The sequence below is a fragment of the Atractosteus spatula genome, chromosome 9, assembly GCF_055471065.1.
Source record: "Atractosteus spatula isolate fAtrSpa1 chromosome 9, fAtrSpa1.hap1, whole genome shotgun sequence".
Lineage (NCBI taxonomy): Eukaryota > Metazoa > Chordata > Actinopteri > Semionotiformes > Lepisosteidae > Atractosteus > Atractosteus spatula.
Genome location: NC_142714.1, coordinates 859,059 through 875,699, shown reverse-complemented (window position 1 = coordinate 875,699; position 16,641 = coordinate 859,059).

Here is a 16,641-nt window from a genome sequence, read left to right as displayed (position 1 = left end):
ATTCATATGTAAGGTCCTAGTCCGTACACTACTAGATAAGGGGGACCATCTGCAACAGTCATGAATTTGCATTTAAAGAACAAGAATGTCATGAATAAGAAAAGGATTATTACACTATTACTTATGCTCAGCCCCAGAGGTTAGTTTAAATAGCTGCTTAGTGATTGTAATTTTATGTACATAAAATTCTTTCTGCTGTTTCTCCATAGTGCTTCATCCATCCAGAATTTTTTCACTTCTTTGTCCAACTGGTAATTGTCATTTTGTGCAGAAATCTCTCCCATCATCCTAAGAATTTACACGAACAATAATGATGGCATACAAGAGAATGAAAACACCTCTTTCCAACCAGCTTGCAAAGTAATTTGGGTTACCTATAGTTAAATGCCAATATCGAACTATGTTCTCCTTATATTGTTATGCGTTATTTTTTTTTAGAAAGTCTTCAGAAGTAAAACAGCTGTAGAAAAAGCTTCATTATCCTAATATCATCTGCTAGTGGTGGACCAGATTGGCACTGCTGTCAATATGTATAAATGTATGCATTTATTCTCTAAACATTGCACATTCTGACAGTGTAAGTAATGCAATTTTAATGTTATTCAAATTAGTCACCATTATATACAACAAATATGAAATGAAAGTATGAAACTATAATACGAGACCGCGAATGACATTATAAGAGACATAATGAAATGCAATCCTCTTTGGCAGATTAAAGACATTAAATGCAGATTATATGAATCATAAATGCCTGAGGGACAAGACTTGCATTTCCTCGTTGTTCTCACATAAATCTTCTGCTGCTTAGAGGGCTGCCCTGCATTTGGAATAAATTGTGTGCAATAGACCCATCCATTAAGAAACTTTTCAATCATAACTGAAACTGTGAAATGTATTAATTATTTCTTAAATGGAAGAAATCAAAACACATACACTGGCTGAAATATTATTTGGATTGTAATACAAGATTTGTTCCACTTTTGGCTCTGTGACTTTAGCTCAACACAACCAGTTTAAAATGAACATTGTTAACCTTTTCTGAAGGCAGTAAAGTTTGTGCTTCATTTTTAACATTTGGACATGATACATTAAGTGTTCTTAAGACTGTTTTGAAAGCTTACAGGATATCACTTCTGAAAAAGCCTATACATTCTACACATACTTTATATAAATAAATCTATGTGCACTAAAGTAAATGAGTTAGATATTTTTTTCTTTTGTTTAAGCCAGTTTAATAAAACCTGACTATACTAAATTATAACTACTGTATTAGAAGGATAGTTAAAAGAAATGTCACATTCAGTGTTTTATAATATACTATAGGTCAATATGACATGCCATATTTCAGCTTTAATTCAGATTTCTGTTTTTTACCATTTAAATACAAAAGAATTGCAAAATTGAATGGAATATATATATATAATAAGCGTTACTATAAATCATCTTGTTTCAGAACATTAGCAAATATGAAATACAAATACTAATTGTGATTGTGGAGGGAGAACAATTTAGATACAGAGTTAATTTTTCTGTTAATAAATAAATTCTTGATTTACTTAATTATTTGATTTAAATGACATTACAATATTTTCTAAGGAATCCTGAGTACGAGAAAAATGTATTATAAAAATAGAGACTGAAAAAGACTGGCAGTGCTATGGCAAAATTTTTATCAACTAATGGCCAGAATATATGCAGTTCACACAGCCCAGTAGTCTTAACTGATGGATACACGATGACCCTGTTACTGAATGTAAGTCTTATTCTGGTCTGATTTAATTTCTAGTCACAGATGCAAAATGTCAGTTTAGTATGGCAACCTATTACTTCTCCATGTAGCCTTTTCCCAGTAGATGTGTTCGTATAATGTATTCATAGTTATTGACAGTGCTCTTTCAAATAAGCAAGCGAGCTCAGGATCCCAAGAGATTAGCTTCAGTAATGACAGAACAATTAACACTATCACAAGTGCAATACACTTAAAGTATGATGAGATAGCTCTGAATATTACCAAGGCAATAATTACATTATAAACTCAAAGCCTACAGCTAAAATTTGCTTGCTGTGACTTGAAAGCAGTGACATGTCTTGGTAAGACTGAAATAAAATATCCTAATTTATATTAGTGTAGTGCTATAGCAGATTCATTAGAAAACATAGATATAAATTTCAATTATATTTGTTATGGATGAAATATGAGTCTTTTACCCTGTCCAATGCTTACATGTTCAGCAGGGAGCTATAACACATCCAAAAATTTAGATCTGCCACACTAAATATACATTTCAGTCAAAAGCAAATATACTCATTGCTACTCATTTATGTACAAAGGTAGCAAAATGTCACGCAACAAGTCATACAGAGCTTTAGTGTATAGAAGATGTCTTTGACAGATTTAAGGGAAGTGGTTGTTACTACATTTCTTTTGTTTATTTAATTTACCAATCAATTTTCTTGGGTTACAGGTTTCATGAATCTTACCCTTTTCACACTTTCTTTTTGTATCTTCTTGCTCTTTAGTCTATAATACACAGCTGCCTGTCTGCTCTTCAAAGGCAAAGACTTGCTTTATTTCATGTTATCACTAAATATTTCTATCTCTTATGTCCTTCATTTTCTCAATTTTTTTCCTTCTTTTTACGGCCTTGTTACTCAGGTAAGAGATATTTCTCCACATATAAATATTCATTAATAATTATGTTCTTCTCTTTACTAAAGAAGAGAACATTCTAGTCCTTGTCTTGAAAACGTTGTGAAAATCAGGGCTATGCACCATGGCACAGTTCACTAAATTGAATTGCTAGAATAAATACACAGCTTATTTCTTCCAGACAGATCATTAAGACTTCTTTATGGCTTTCCAGCCCATTATTCAGATAACTTTAGAGAAAAATAGATTATTGTCACTCTTTTATCATTTTACTGTATATGAAATGTACTCAATTAGTATCCAGATGAAAGTTTAATATTATGTCAAACATTTTGTAAGTAAAATATCTGACTTCTCAAGCCGTTGACAGTTTAAAGTGAACACAATACAGTGTCTGACAGTATGTGTACACCTTTATTAAATTTCAGCATTTTATTTTATTGTGTTGGATCGATAATACATTATTTCTTGAAGTAAATTCTAATGCCTGTAAGAGTGAGGTGGTCCATATTATATAACAGTAACATAATTGTTTTATTGGGGAAAAAAAACGATATTCTGGTTATTCTAATAAAACTATAGCAGTTTATATGTAGTATGACTGCACACACTGTAGGGTACGAACAAATTTGATATAATCTGACTTTTGAAAGCCAAGGAGTATTTTGCAATGTCTTTTTTCCTGAGGAAGATGTTTTTAGTAAACACAACACAGTTGTCTTTCTATAATTCTTGAATGCAAGAATCTTACTACTTTTTTTGTCTGAGTTGTTTTTTGATGTATTTTGTCTTCATCAGTGTACAAGAAGTATACACTAGGTCACAGTCCACATTGTTGGTAGAATAATGAGGTAATTTAAATCATCTATCACAAGTTGATTTCAGTATTATGCAAAGGTTGGTTTGCAACTTTGCTATTCTTCTAATGTCTGCTTCTCACTTAATAGTTGATGAATCCACACGCTTAATTCTGAATTCACTGCACACTGAACAATTCAATTATAATTAATCATGCCAGAAACTGTGAGGGAGAGGTGTTTATAGAAACACATTCACCCAGGTATCTACTACATATATAATATAATATAATGTATAATAACTCAGCTGTCATGCTCTTTATAATACTATTGTGTTTTCTTTAGTTCTTTTTCAGTTATTTGGCTTGAATATTAAGCAATATTCTACTTTGACAAATGAAAACATTTCTATATTAATGGACAGAATTCTAAAGCATTCCAAAGACAGAACTTGGTATTCCTAATTGGTGTAGTTCTCAACATTTTACACTGTGCTCACTGCGAAACAAAAACCAAACAATTTAAACCAAGAAAAGTTAAAAGATTTACATTTTTAATATAAAATGTTTTACATTTTTAAATTTAGGTTAAAATGTGTAAAAGATGTAGTCTTTTCCAATTAAACTCTACAGCCTTAATATCTAACATCTTAAGACTAAATATACTTCCTGTTGTTCTTATATTGAAAGGTGTGCACACAGAGCTGCTGATAGAGCTAGAGGAAAGAGGTGCTTGGAAATTTCTTCCAGCTCCACATGCCCCTGAGCAGTGTACTGGAGGAAATCTGTGACCAGTTCAGACATACTGAGGCACACACACCCTCTCTCCCTCAGAGTTTTGATCATGTCCATTTTATAATGGTGGTTCTTTTCTTCTTTCATTTTGTGCATGGGTTGCTGTAAATGTGAAAATTCAGTACATTTCCCAAATATAATGAGTATGCATACACCAGTTCAATAAGGATGAAAAGCTGTGGAAAACAGACGAGCAATGTAGGACATAATGAAGCTTCAGTGACTCTGTTCATCGAAATCTTTTCAGATTGTAACATTGGGAATTACTGTTAAGAGAGCATGAAAATGACAGCAGTAGGTACCTGTTCCCTCATTACAATTCACAAATTCTTTTATTTCATGGTAATGTCTTGAATAGTCCATTGTGCAAGTGCATATCTTCTGCTCATTTCCCATATAAATCCATCTAGTTGCTATGTGAAGGCTAATGGTATTGATTAAGAAATGTGTTCTTTCTTAAGTGGTTTCTGGTGATTGCAGTTTGTCATTTAACAGCTTAAAATACTTCTTCAGTAAGGCTGACAGTTTTGCATTTTAGTCAGTCAGTGCTCATTCCTCTGTTTTTGCATATCAACTGCTTTGACCGGTGAAAGAATAATGAATCATTGTTGAGCTGGTTTCTGCTTATGTGCTAATGACTCCCAGCTGTATCTGCACTTTACATCTTATGATATAGGTTCTATGTCAAGTTTGACAGATTACATTGCTAACAAAAAGCTTTGTGTTAAGGTTTCTGTAATTTCCTCAAAGAGAAAAGCAGATATTTTATTCTGGGGGATGGACTTATCCTCAATAATCACTGAACATTGTTGCCTCACTGCGTCATTACCCATCACATGTATTAACAAGTCTCATTCCTCTATTTGGGTAAAATAAAAATCAATGTGTGATGAATCTGTTAATATCCTTGTCCTCATTTGTGACCTAATAGAATTTAGGAAGGATGTTTCTACACAATTTGACTGTCAGCATCAGACAGAAGAAAATGTTAATGTAACATTCACATTAGTTGTTAATTTATATCAAATTGCCTGTGTCACAAAGAATCCACACAGATACATCTGTGCCTTTGACAAGATTCAAATCGTTGGTCTGGTCACCCAGGTCAGCACCACCACCCAGCCTGCTCTAGCGGAGGACTGGTTCCTGACACAGGGGCGCTGCAGCACTCTTAAACATCCTGGGGAGTGATGGCAGCTGAACAGGCTCCTTACACATTAGAAGCCCAGTTACATGAGCACGAAGAGAGCAGCCCTCCCTGCTGCTGGGATTCTCTTCCGGTCACTCACGGCCTCCGAGCAATCAAGACAGTGGATAACTCCCCCATGTCCTCTGCCACGGCCGTTTTACACTGCCTAGATTTCAGAGGAGTGCGATGTCACTTTTGCAGATGGCTCAGTGCATACTGTAAGTCCTATTATGAAAGTGTAGATCCCTATATAGCTTTTGTCACATATTCACGTCACATGTCCAGGCCTCCTGTAATGTATGGATTACAAAAATCACTGTACCCTTTCCTGGCTTTTACCCCTAGTGTTCTGAAATATCCAGCTCGCAATAATCACAGTCTTTTTCTACCTTAAATACATATACCATTTCATATCTGCCTTTTCTGTCATAGAGTAAATGGAAAACATTCACATGAAGGCTGATTGCTGTCAGTGACATTTCTTGCATTTCAGTACATGTCAGCAGTGTAATAGAAACATCAATAGTGCAATTGAAGTCTTTGTAATCCAACATTCACTGAAAGCATTAAAATCTGTATTGGTACTATCACGAATCACAATTTAATAAACTAGGGATAAAATCTCTGTCCCTTGTTTGACCTCTTTTGTCAGTCCCTTTGTAAAATTTGAAAATGAGGAACAAGAGATAAATTCCAATCAGGAGCAAGAGCACTTGATCTAAGTTATGCACTTCCTCTTTATCATCCTGTATGAGTAGGGCCCTGTGAAGTTTTAAAAGTGGATAAGAAGTACCTTACTTAACCTGCAATTCAGTCCAGAACATCATCGTCAATCAAATTGCTACAACAAAGCAATGTGAACTATACTACATCAACATGTTTTTCCACATAGATCGACAGACATGAACTAATAACACCTAATAACTAATAAAGACTGCTGCACATTAACAATACTCATTAGTTCTGGAAAGCCATAAGGTCTTCTATTTCTCCGTGAGCCAAGCTCTTAAATGGCCTAAATTTATACAGCCTAAAGCCACTATAGAGTTTGAGTTGACTATAAAGCTGCAACCCCAGCAGCAGGTTTTAGTATCACTGGCATGTGTAATAGGATTTGCAGTAAAACGGGAATGAAATATCAGGAAAATTTACCCTTTCTCCTAAAGGAACATTTAACCAGCTGCTACTCTCAGCACAAAACACTCATATGCAAAGTCAGTTTTGTATTCTTGAAGTATTTTATTGTCATGACCGGCACAATAAAAAAAAATCTCCACAGTAGTACCTAACTAAGCTTTATTTGTTATTGTTTTATTTTTTAATACAATCTAAGATTCTCTGGCTCAGATCGATGTGGAATCTCAGGACTGGCAAAGTGAAAGTACTGCATCCACAACAGGCTTCCTGCTAGGCTAGTTCAGTTTCGTTAGTCACATCATGAAGAGTGCATTTCAATCTATGTATTAATCGATTTTGGTTGGAAAGCCTCAAGTGAAGGAGAGAAGTCACTTAATGTGGGATGTGAACAGCAGCAGAGGAATGTGTGACCAGGAAAGCAAGTGGCTGAAAAAAATTGTACAGGACTCAGAAACCTTTTGTGCCTTTTGAAATTAATATTCAATGCATTTTCTCTCTTGGAACTATTTGCTTTCGGTGTGTTGGTCAGGAAAGAATCTGCATAATTCTGTGCGTGGTGTTGTATGCTCACTAAAATTGCTTGGTATCATTACCTTACTCCTGTCCTGAGTTTATTACACTGGATCCCTGTGAAATTCAGAGTGGACTTTAAGATCCTCCTGCTCACATATGAAGCACTGAATGGTCTACTTGCTCTTGTAAGACCTAACTGCATGTGTATAGCCCAGCTCTTACTCTTAGATTTGCTTTTTCAGACCTTCTTACTCTGCTGACGACCACTGTCTATCATGTGAGTTGATTGTCCAAATCCATTAAAGAATCCAAGACTGTTGGTATTGTTAAAACTCACTTAAGGACCACTATATCTAATCTTGGTTATATTGGGTCAATTTATTTTTTTTACTTTTTGTGTATTAACTGTGTTGTGTAAAGGCAGATTAACCAATTATATGTATTTTCATTATTTAATTTTATTTGCAATAAAAGAAGATACATAGTTTATACTGTCAATATGCCTTTCTGAGTCATAAGAGCATGATAACATATGAGAGAAAATGTATTTTGTGAATACACTCCTCATGGCATCATGCTCAATGTCTTATTCAAAACAGCCTAACCCTGCTACCCAAAAGGCAGATTTAATATATGAGAAATAAATGGGGTATTATGAATAACCATCTCATTTCTTTGCAGGTATTTCTAATGTGGCTGAAAATTCTGTTACATTTTGTTCCTTTGGCTGCCAGGTAATCTGTCTTGCTCCACTACTGCTGGTATATATTAATCGCCTTCTTCTTCTGAAGCCCTGCGTGAGTGATCAACCTGAGGGGACAGGGCATCCAGAAGGCTCTGCATTATTTGAGTGCCAGGAACGCTGACCCATCCAACCAAATAGACTCATGAATATCCTGCAGATAGACGACTATTAATACAAACCATCCGGCAGAGAGGCTCATTCCAGTTGTGGTACATGTGCAGATCATCCACACGAAAGGAGGCTCTTGTTGAGAGTGTGCATTGCTTTCATCTTTAAGAATGAAAGGAACAGCATTAATGTGCATTTGAACTGTAGGGAACCACTGTTTTTTCCTGTTGCGGTTCCTTTGTATCAAGCTGAAACCAGCTTTTTCTGCTTGCTATAATGTACCCTTTCCCTCCTTTTTTTAAGTTTTTATCAGCTGCACAGTAGATTCTACACTGCAGGAGTGCCCTAGCCCCAGTCAGCAGTAACGTATCGTATTTGACTGTATGATTGACTACAGGATGGGAGGCTCTGCACGTTAGTCTCGGCAGGCAAGAGTCTGCCTCTGGGCTTTTGTTACCTTTAGACACAGTAAGGGAGGATGTGGAGCAGATTTGCTTGAAAGTGTTTTTTATTCTTTAAATAAACATTCTTGTTTTCTTTTGTTATCTTTATAGTTCAGCCTATTGTGGAGTGTAACAAGCATGTGTTACCAATCAGCTTGGGCTGGGCCACTCCCAGAGCTCTGAAACTGTGTACTTCGACAAAAAATTATTTAAATGAATTTTAATGCAGAAACCATTATGTATGCAAGTGTTGATACATACAGAAAGAAAATACAGATATAGTTACACACTCTATACATTCAATTTACTGTATACAGTAAGTGCAGTACCAACCTTGTATGTAGTGTGTGTGAGACAGTGAAAGGGAACGGGTGTGTAATTATTGTATTAAAACCACGGAAGTCACCAGGTGAATACATTGAAAGAAATAATGCCAGCTCTATGAGGAGAATGACTCATATAAAATCCTCTTTTATTGCTCATTTAAATTCTGAGGTGTAGGGAATTCAGGCAGGCTTACCTGACACATTCGCTGTGCATGTGAGCAGATTTCATAATTTATAAGCCCTCAGGTTTTTCGTTATAGTAGTTTATTGCTTGACTTCAGAGTCGTTGTGTTCCTGTCCTCTTGTGTGTTTGTGCGGATGTGTAGTATGTGTGTGTGGCACTGAAGCAAGACACAATATGGAAGACAGTAACATATTTCTAATCCTGATGGGCTGTGAACTTTTTCTGAAGTATTCTGTAAAAAAAATAAATCTACTTAGATTTTTCTAAACGGGTATTTGAGGGTTTAAAGGTCCAGTTTGACATCTGAAGCAAATGCTATGCTATGCCCACAGCGAAACTAACCTAGTTGGTTGTACATTTTTATATTAAAGGTGGTTTTTAATTTGACATAAAATATCTGAAGAAGGAGTAATCAAGAAGAAAATGTCACTGCTAAACATCCTTTATGTTTAAGAGTTTAAAAAGTAAGCTCAGGACTGTTCTGGCCTCACACTTGTTCCCAATTGGATATTTTTTCCTGTGATTTCTGTGGAGTCTTTAATGTATTTGTGCTTACTGCCACCTATTGATGAGTAGCTATGTGGTTATAACCAGAAGTTTGTGGCTTTTTAGAGTCAAGGGCATTTTATCGTTTCATCAGATATGTGTTAAAAGGGTTACATTAAGGCTCGATTAAATACAATTGTTTATTAACTGGCTGAAACTATTGCAATGTATGGAAATGCAAGATTCTTTTCCAAAAGAAATGCAAGATTTCTTTTACTAAACAACATGCATACATTTTCTTTTTTATCTGCCTCTGGGGAAGAAGGTGGAGTCGATAGTGTTTCTGTTTTAAACCAGACATGCAAACAGGATTGTCTTGTTCAAAGTAAACTGAGCTGGACCAATGGCCAATATAGAATAGCTATCAGATAACTAATTAGGTGCCATGTTCAAACTACTAACGTCATTTTAGACTGAAGGGAAATGTAATTTGGCAGATGACCTGAAAACATGCATTTAACACTCAGAGTTACGTCCGCTTTAAATTTTTTCACTTTTTTGTGCAGTAATTAATATAGTTTTATGGTAGTGGAGGCGAGTGTCCATTACCTGTAAAGCACTTTGAGAGGAGTGTCCAGATTAATTTTACAACTGTGGGAGCTTTCATTTTAAAATGAACAAATCTAACAAATGGGGGATCAAAAAGTCATTATTTTGTTTTGTTAACTTGTAAAAATTGAGATGATTTCTAAATTCACAGCTCCGTTGCCTTTTCTGCTGCCTGCACTTGCTGAGCAACAAATAGAGCATGAATCCTCTGAGGAGTCCAGTCTTTGCCATGTCTGTGATTTGTCATGTACTGGTTACTCTGATCATCTCGAAAAACCAGGATCCTACAGATTAAAAGAATGAACTGCAAAGCTTTGAGGTTGTTGAGGCTTTATTTTTGTCATAGTCAACTGTAATGGCTTGAAATTAACCAACAGGAAACTGAGAAAACAACAGAGGCGAACCATAGTGGTATGTCTTCACTTGGACAGTGATCAAAGTACTGCAGATCACTTTCAGAAGACAGTGCCTTGTCACACTCCCCTCAGCAGCAGTGGGTCCACGTCATTAGTATCTCAGTGCAGGCCTGGGATGAGCTATACTGTTCCTCTGAGGAACAAGTAATAGGTTTATTCCATGCTGAAAAAAAGAAGAAAGAGAACACAACGTTTCGGCCGTGGAGCCTTCTTCAGGTGACACCTGAAGAAGGCTCCACGGCCGAAACGTTGTGTTCTCTTTCTTCTTTTTTTCAGCATGGAATAAACCTATTACTTGTTCCTTTGCAGCCTACGCATGCTGACGCAGCTACCCACCTGATATACTGTTCCTCTACCTGCTAAGGACAACATCTACCTCTGGCCTGAAGCCTGAGGTTCTGTGGCACATCTGGTACTGTATCTCAGCTAATTCCAGAATTGTTCAATCACTAGGGTGTTGAGGGACTGATCTGTGGAAAGAGACACAAGTCCCAAAGCTGTGGCTACTGTAAGCACAATCTAGACACTACATAACCTGATTATTTGTGAACAGTTTCATAACCCCAGAAGAAGAAACAAATTCTTTGTTAATACTAACCAATATTGTTAACCTTAGAATGGAGAGAATTGTTTTTATAATGAACATGTGACTAATTTGTTATCCGAAAAAGGAAAAATACTTTTTTAGACTTAGAGTGGTGCGTATTTGATTGAGATTGGCTGTATGAGATACATATTAACTAAAGAATAGCAGTCTGGTTTTAACAATATTGTTTTAAATCAGTCAGCTGAACTAAATGCAAACTATTTACATAAAAACCATAGTACGTTTGTGGAATTATGTGTAACATGCTAAGATCATACAGTATACTGTATATCATATACTGTATATGTATATTGCATAGAATATCAAAAAGTTATAGTTATTTTCTTAGAGCAAGCACCAAATTGTCTAAATTTTCTTATGCTCAGTGAATGCCAAAATTTTAATTCGTACAATCTTGGAAACTACTGAATACAGCAGTGTTCACAAAAGCCAATCCTCAACATACTGCAAGCTTTTTTACACAAAACACTGAAGATACATACTGAGTTGCTTTTTTATTTTTTTCTCTTTTTTATTTTCTCTTCGCAAGCTGTATTCCAAAGAGCTGAATCCAAGCAGGAGAACAAGAAGAGCAAAACAACAAGAGGAAAAATCAGATCACATACTGTAAGAAAAATAAAACTGACATTTGTGATTGTTTGCTTCTTTTAAAGGTTCGGATCTTAATGGTTATTTGTATCAATAAATCAGTATAACACACCCTCTGGCAATAATTCAGATATTTTTGTGAAATAGATTCATCCCAAATCTCTGACACTGAGAAAAGATTCCACTTTAGCTAGCATCTGTCTGAGTTATGCTGTATTTTAGCCAAACTGTGTCGCAAGTCAAGTCTTTCTCAGCAGTAAGGTACATTTTCATGTGTTGGTATTCAGAATCCAGCAGCTTTATAGCCATCATGCAATGTATTTTAAACAGTTGAAAATGAACTAATTAACATATACTGATATAGCTATAGATGTGCACTTGTACACTTTCTTATTGTATCATATTGAAAGGGCATAAAGTATTCAATACCCTCTTTCATGCACAATTACAACATTTATAGAATCCCAGAAGGCTTTTAAATATTGAGGTCAGTTACTTTTATTATTGAGGTCATATTACTGTGACATCATCAGACTTGTATTTCAGTTTAATATGCCGTGTCACACCATTGCTTGGCTTTTTCATCCATTGCTTCCTGGCTTTGTATCAAAAATTCATTGCAGAGTGCATGCTACACTGAATTTGTAAAATTCAGATAATGACATCAGTCCTAGTCTGAGATCCTAATCTTATGAGAATAGGTTGTAAAGATCATTTTTAATGTCACACTCTATGGAATCTGAAGATGCACTACGAGTGTTGCTTATTCAAACAGATCTTAAAGTTGCAAAGGAAAGCATGATAACATTCTCAGATTGATTTAGCAGTTGTTGCAAATGGTTGTCCACTTAAAATTAAAACTTTGTGTAAATTAGTACAATTTGTATGAATTTTATTGACTTTAAAAGCGTAGATATAGTTTATAAAGTTTATACGCTACAGTACAATGTGCAATGCCTTCACTTTACAGAGCTTGTGCTGATTATGAAATACAGAGGCTACAGTTTAGAATATTACTTTTGCAGCAAAAATAAAAAATAGTAGGTCTGGATCAAAGTTTCAATTCTCCCTCCAGCTGCTCATTCTCTGTGTGATGGTAAATTTCCTTCGGGTACAGGGATGAGGATCTGTTGCAAACAAACAGCTGCCATTCTGCCTTGGGTTTAAAATTCCACATTGGTAAGTGGTTCAAAAATTGTTCCATCTCATAGGCAGCATGTGAACAGTAAAACTTGTATTATTAGAACTACTGAATTTGTGACAAAATGATATATGGTTACATTGTAACATTATGCATTTGTTGATAAAGAATCCACGAAATGCACCCTCTAACCCCTGTCATGCATTATCTAACCCTACATCAATTACCATTTATTTTTGGAATAAATTAACTTTGATTTGAATTTCTACAGTAGCTTTCAATATTTACATCCGAAACGTGTTTTAGAAAGACGGCATGAATAATACTGATGTTGTATGGTACATTATTACATTGTTCTTCCTCCTCTAAGTCCAAGATATAAAATTTTGTGATTTATTAGTCAGCTCCCTGTACTGCCAATGTTTAATTGCTTGTGGGTTAATTGTTAAGGTGTACTGAGCTATCTTTTTGAAAGGATCAATCATTTATTGCTATAATAACGAGTTTCTAATGGTTCATTGGGCCTGCCTTCCCTGCCCCGCGGAAAGGGCTTAATCCACAGATCATGCCTGACTAGTTAATGTTTTCATGTCCTTCTGAAAGATGAAGGGCATATTAATTTTAACTGGGAAGACTCTGTATGATAAATCATTATTTTTAAATTAAAATTCTTCAGTGCAAAAAAGATACAAGACTATAATCATTAAACTCACTTATACCTCACAGAAACTGTAACACACCATTTGTATTACTGCATGCATTTCAAACACTGTATAGAGAACTTCAGAAGCAGTTTGAAAGGCAAGGGATGATGGGCTGGTTAACTTTAGGGAGGTTCTGAGAAAATCAAGATATGTTTTTGTCAAATCAGAAAAAATCAATCAATAAATGTGTTTACTGTATAAATTATGTTAAAAAAGGTACAGCACAAGAAACATATATTATAGAATTACTAGGAAGAAATAAAGACAAACAAGATAGAGACATAATAGGGAAAGAAAGACTGAAATCTACTGATAAAGAGAGCATCTAAAAAAACTGCATAAGCTAACAAGTCCTCTCACCTCCAGAACACAGCAGTCATACCAAAGATACTTACAGTATATGCACAAAAGTTACTTCTCAGTCACTCGGAAGTGCAAATACACATTCAGAAAGATTCATAAATATCTGCCTAAGACTTGTTAGTGCTGTGACGTTCAAGTTAAAGTTTATTGTCATATGTACCTGAGTACAATAAAATGCTTGACATAAAAGATTACATAACACTGACACAGAAAATGACATAACAAATTACATCACAGAGCCATACTCAGCAAGCTGCTTTGGCCAAGTCTAAATGTTAAGTCTTACTGAATTGTATTAATTCAATATCTGTATAATTTTAATAAACAATATTGTTAATGTTGCTACAGAACCTTGCTGTATGTCACCGTGATCACAGAGAGCTCTGAAACCATGTCTTTCACTGTCTAGCAAGACTTGGCAATGTGGCTAAATGACCCAGGCCACTAGCTGTTATTCAATTCCACATGAAAACACATTAAACGTATTGCAGGGATTTGCTGAAGTGACTTCTGAAGGAATTCCCCCGGTTTACAATGCCAAGGTCATGTAGACTCTCATTCTGTAGTTTTTCTTGTTCTATCCTTGTGCATTAGCACAAACACTCCTTTTTGTGAAAATCCCAATTGTCAGCCCAATTCAAATATGTATTCCAACATTTTGTCTTTCTTTCCTGTTTTCCCTGTAGGATGTGACCTGATCTGAGTTCATTTCTGACCTTACTCAAGTGCATTCTAAATTTACAGAAATATCCATTGTGCCATGTGTGGAAATAGTTATACTGGACATGGAATAGCCAGTTCTAAACACCCATTCATGGTAGTACAAAAAAGAAGAAGAAATAGAGCTATACTCAGATTATAAAACCTTCCTGAGAAACCATATAGATTCAAAGCGAATGGGGGATACATCTTGTGTGTCTTCTTGGGTGTTCTCCAGAAAACATCTTTTTTCAAAACAAACTAAAATTCATTTCAAACCCTCACTGAACTGTTCTGTGACTTCTTGCATCCTCTACATTTTTTCAATGTGCACTGTATTAGCTTTCTGTCTACTGCAGTAACATTTTCACATAAAGTGACTATCATACTGTATATTTAACTTATTTTGGTCTTATTTGACTTGCCTGAATAGAAAATGTTTTATAATTAGCCAGTAGCAGATGCGCTTTGAATACTTAAATCAATCCCTGTCATTGTAGCTTATTTTACATTTTGATTTTTGAATTGAAAATCACGCTAATTAGTTCTGTAGTCATTATTGTGAATTTGTCATGGCCTTAATCCCAAGGTGTTCAGTAAAATGGATTGTGATCGCTCAGGGTCTCCATATTAAATGTATAGTTGAAATATAGTTAGAAAAAAAGTCAGCTGCCTAGTTACAGCTCAGTACAGCTCAGTTCTGCTCTTTGTGCCATAAGCAATACAGCGCCATGAAAAATTTCCCTGATTTTGAAAAAGTCTTAAGCAGACTGTGAGTAAATGTATCATCTTTAATTTTAATGAAATCTGATTCATGAGCACCCAAATATGCTTTTGGTAAAGAAACAAGAATGTCATCCTAAATGAGGGGGCCTACAACATATGAAATTTGTAGCTTACTGTATGTTTGAGTTTACTGCCTCTAAAGTACAGTGCAGAATGTCTTCTTCTGCCCATAATGCCCATGTCCTTAATCTACTGCTAAGAATACACAAAAGAATAAGAGACGGAAACCAGATAACCAAACCTCAAGGAGGAAAGGAGGAAAAAGAACTGTAACTGTGGGTGTCTGAGGTCAGTAACTAAAAGGCCTTCCATCAAATCTAACGAAACATCCCACACTGAAAGTGAGTGATTTGATTTTTTTTAATTTCCCTCTCAGGATTGAGAACCATTTTATCATCCCCTAGAAAACAGTTGCTACTCTCCTCATCCTTTGTCAGCCATCCCTGTCACAGCTGGCAGATGAGCTGTAGAGGGACAATTTCATTTAAAACATATAGAAAATTCATCCCTAGGACCACAACATGACACAAGCAAAAATATAAGGAGCAATCTGAGAATAATGAAAGACAACAGATGTTATTTTGTGTGGAAACAGATTTCAAACTTTTTTTTGTAGGAAGCCGATTTAAAGTAATACCACTCACAAATATGAAGGTAAATATAGTTGTACTTTGAGGTGTATTACAGTATGCAGTGAGTTTAAAAAAATGTATCACTTATAATTCTAACAGATTCATAAATTTATTAGCATGAAAATGACAACATTTTTTGTAGAAGGTGCACTGAAATTTTGTGGAAAACAGATGTCACCGATATACTGTATTTGTTGTGCTAATTAAAATTTGTTCAGCAGCATTGATCACGCAGTGGAGAGTCTACTGTAAAAGTCACAGGCTAGTTGTATGTGTGGCCACTGCTGGAAGCAATGCAAGCTGCACATCTGCCTGCAAAGCTGGCTGTGCTCCAGGGTGCGGGTGCTGTCTCATGGTGTTCTGTCCCATTCAGCAGCATGAAACACCAAACAATGCAAGTAGGTTCTGCAGCAGCTAGACACTTTCATCCAGACCGTCGGTTGTGGTCCTTCCTATTGTAACGACCGTGGGGTTCAGCACAGAACTGGGGCAGGTGTAGGACCCAGGAAAGGGCGTTGAACATCACATTTATTAACCAGAACCAGGGAAAGGTTCGCACACAGGGACAGGGGTTACAGCGCTGCACCTACACTAATACAGACACGGAAGGGTAGAGGCCGCCTCACAGCCTTGCCCCCTTATATACAGTTCGGTTCAGGTGCTGTTCCCAGCCCGCCTTGCTTGCACATGGCCAAAGGAGACAGAGCAGCCGTTAAGAGCC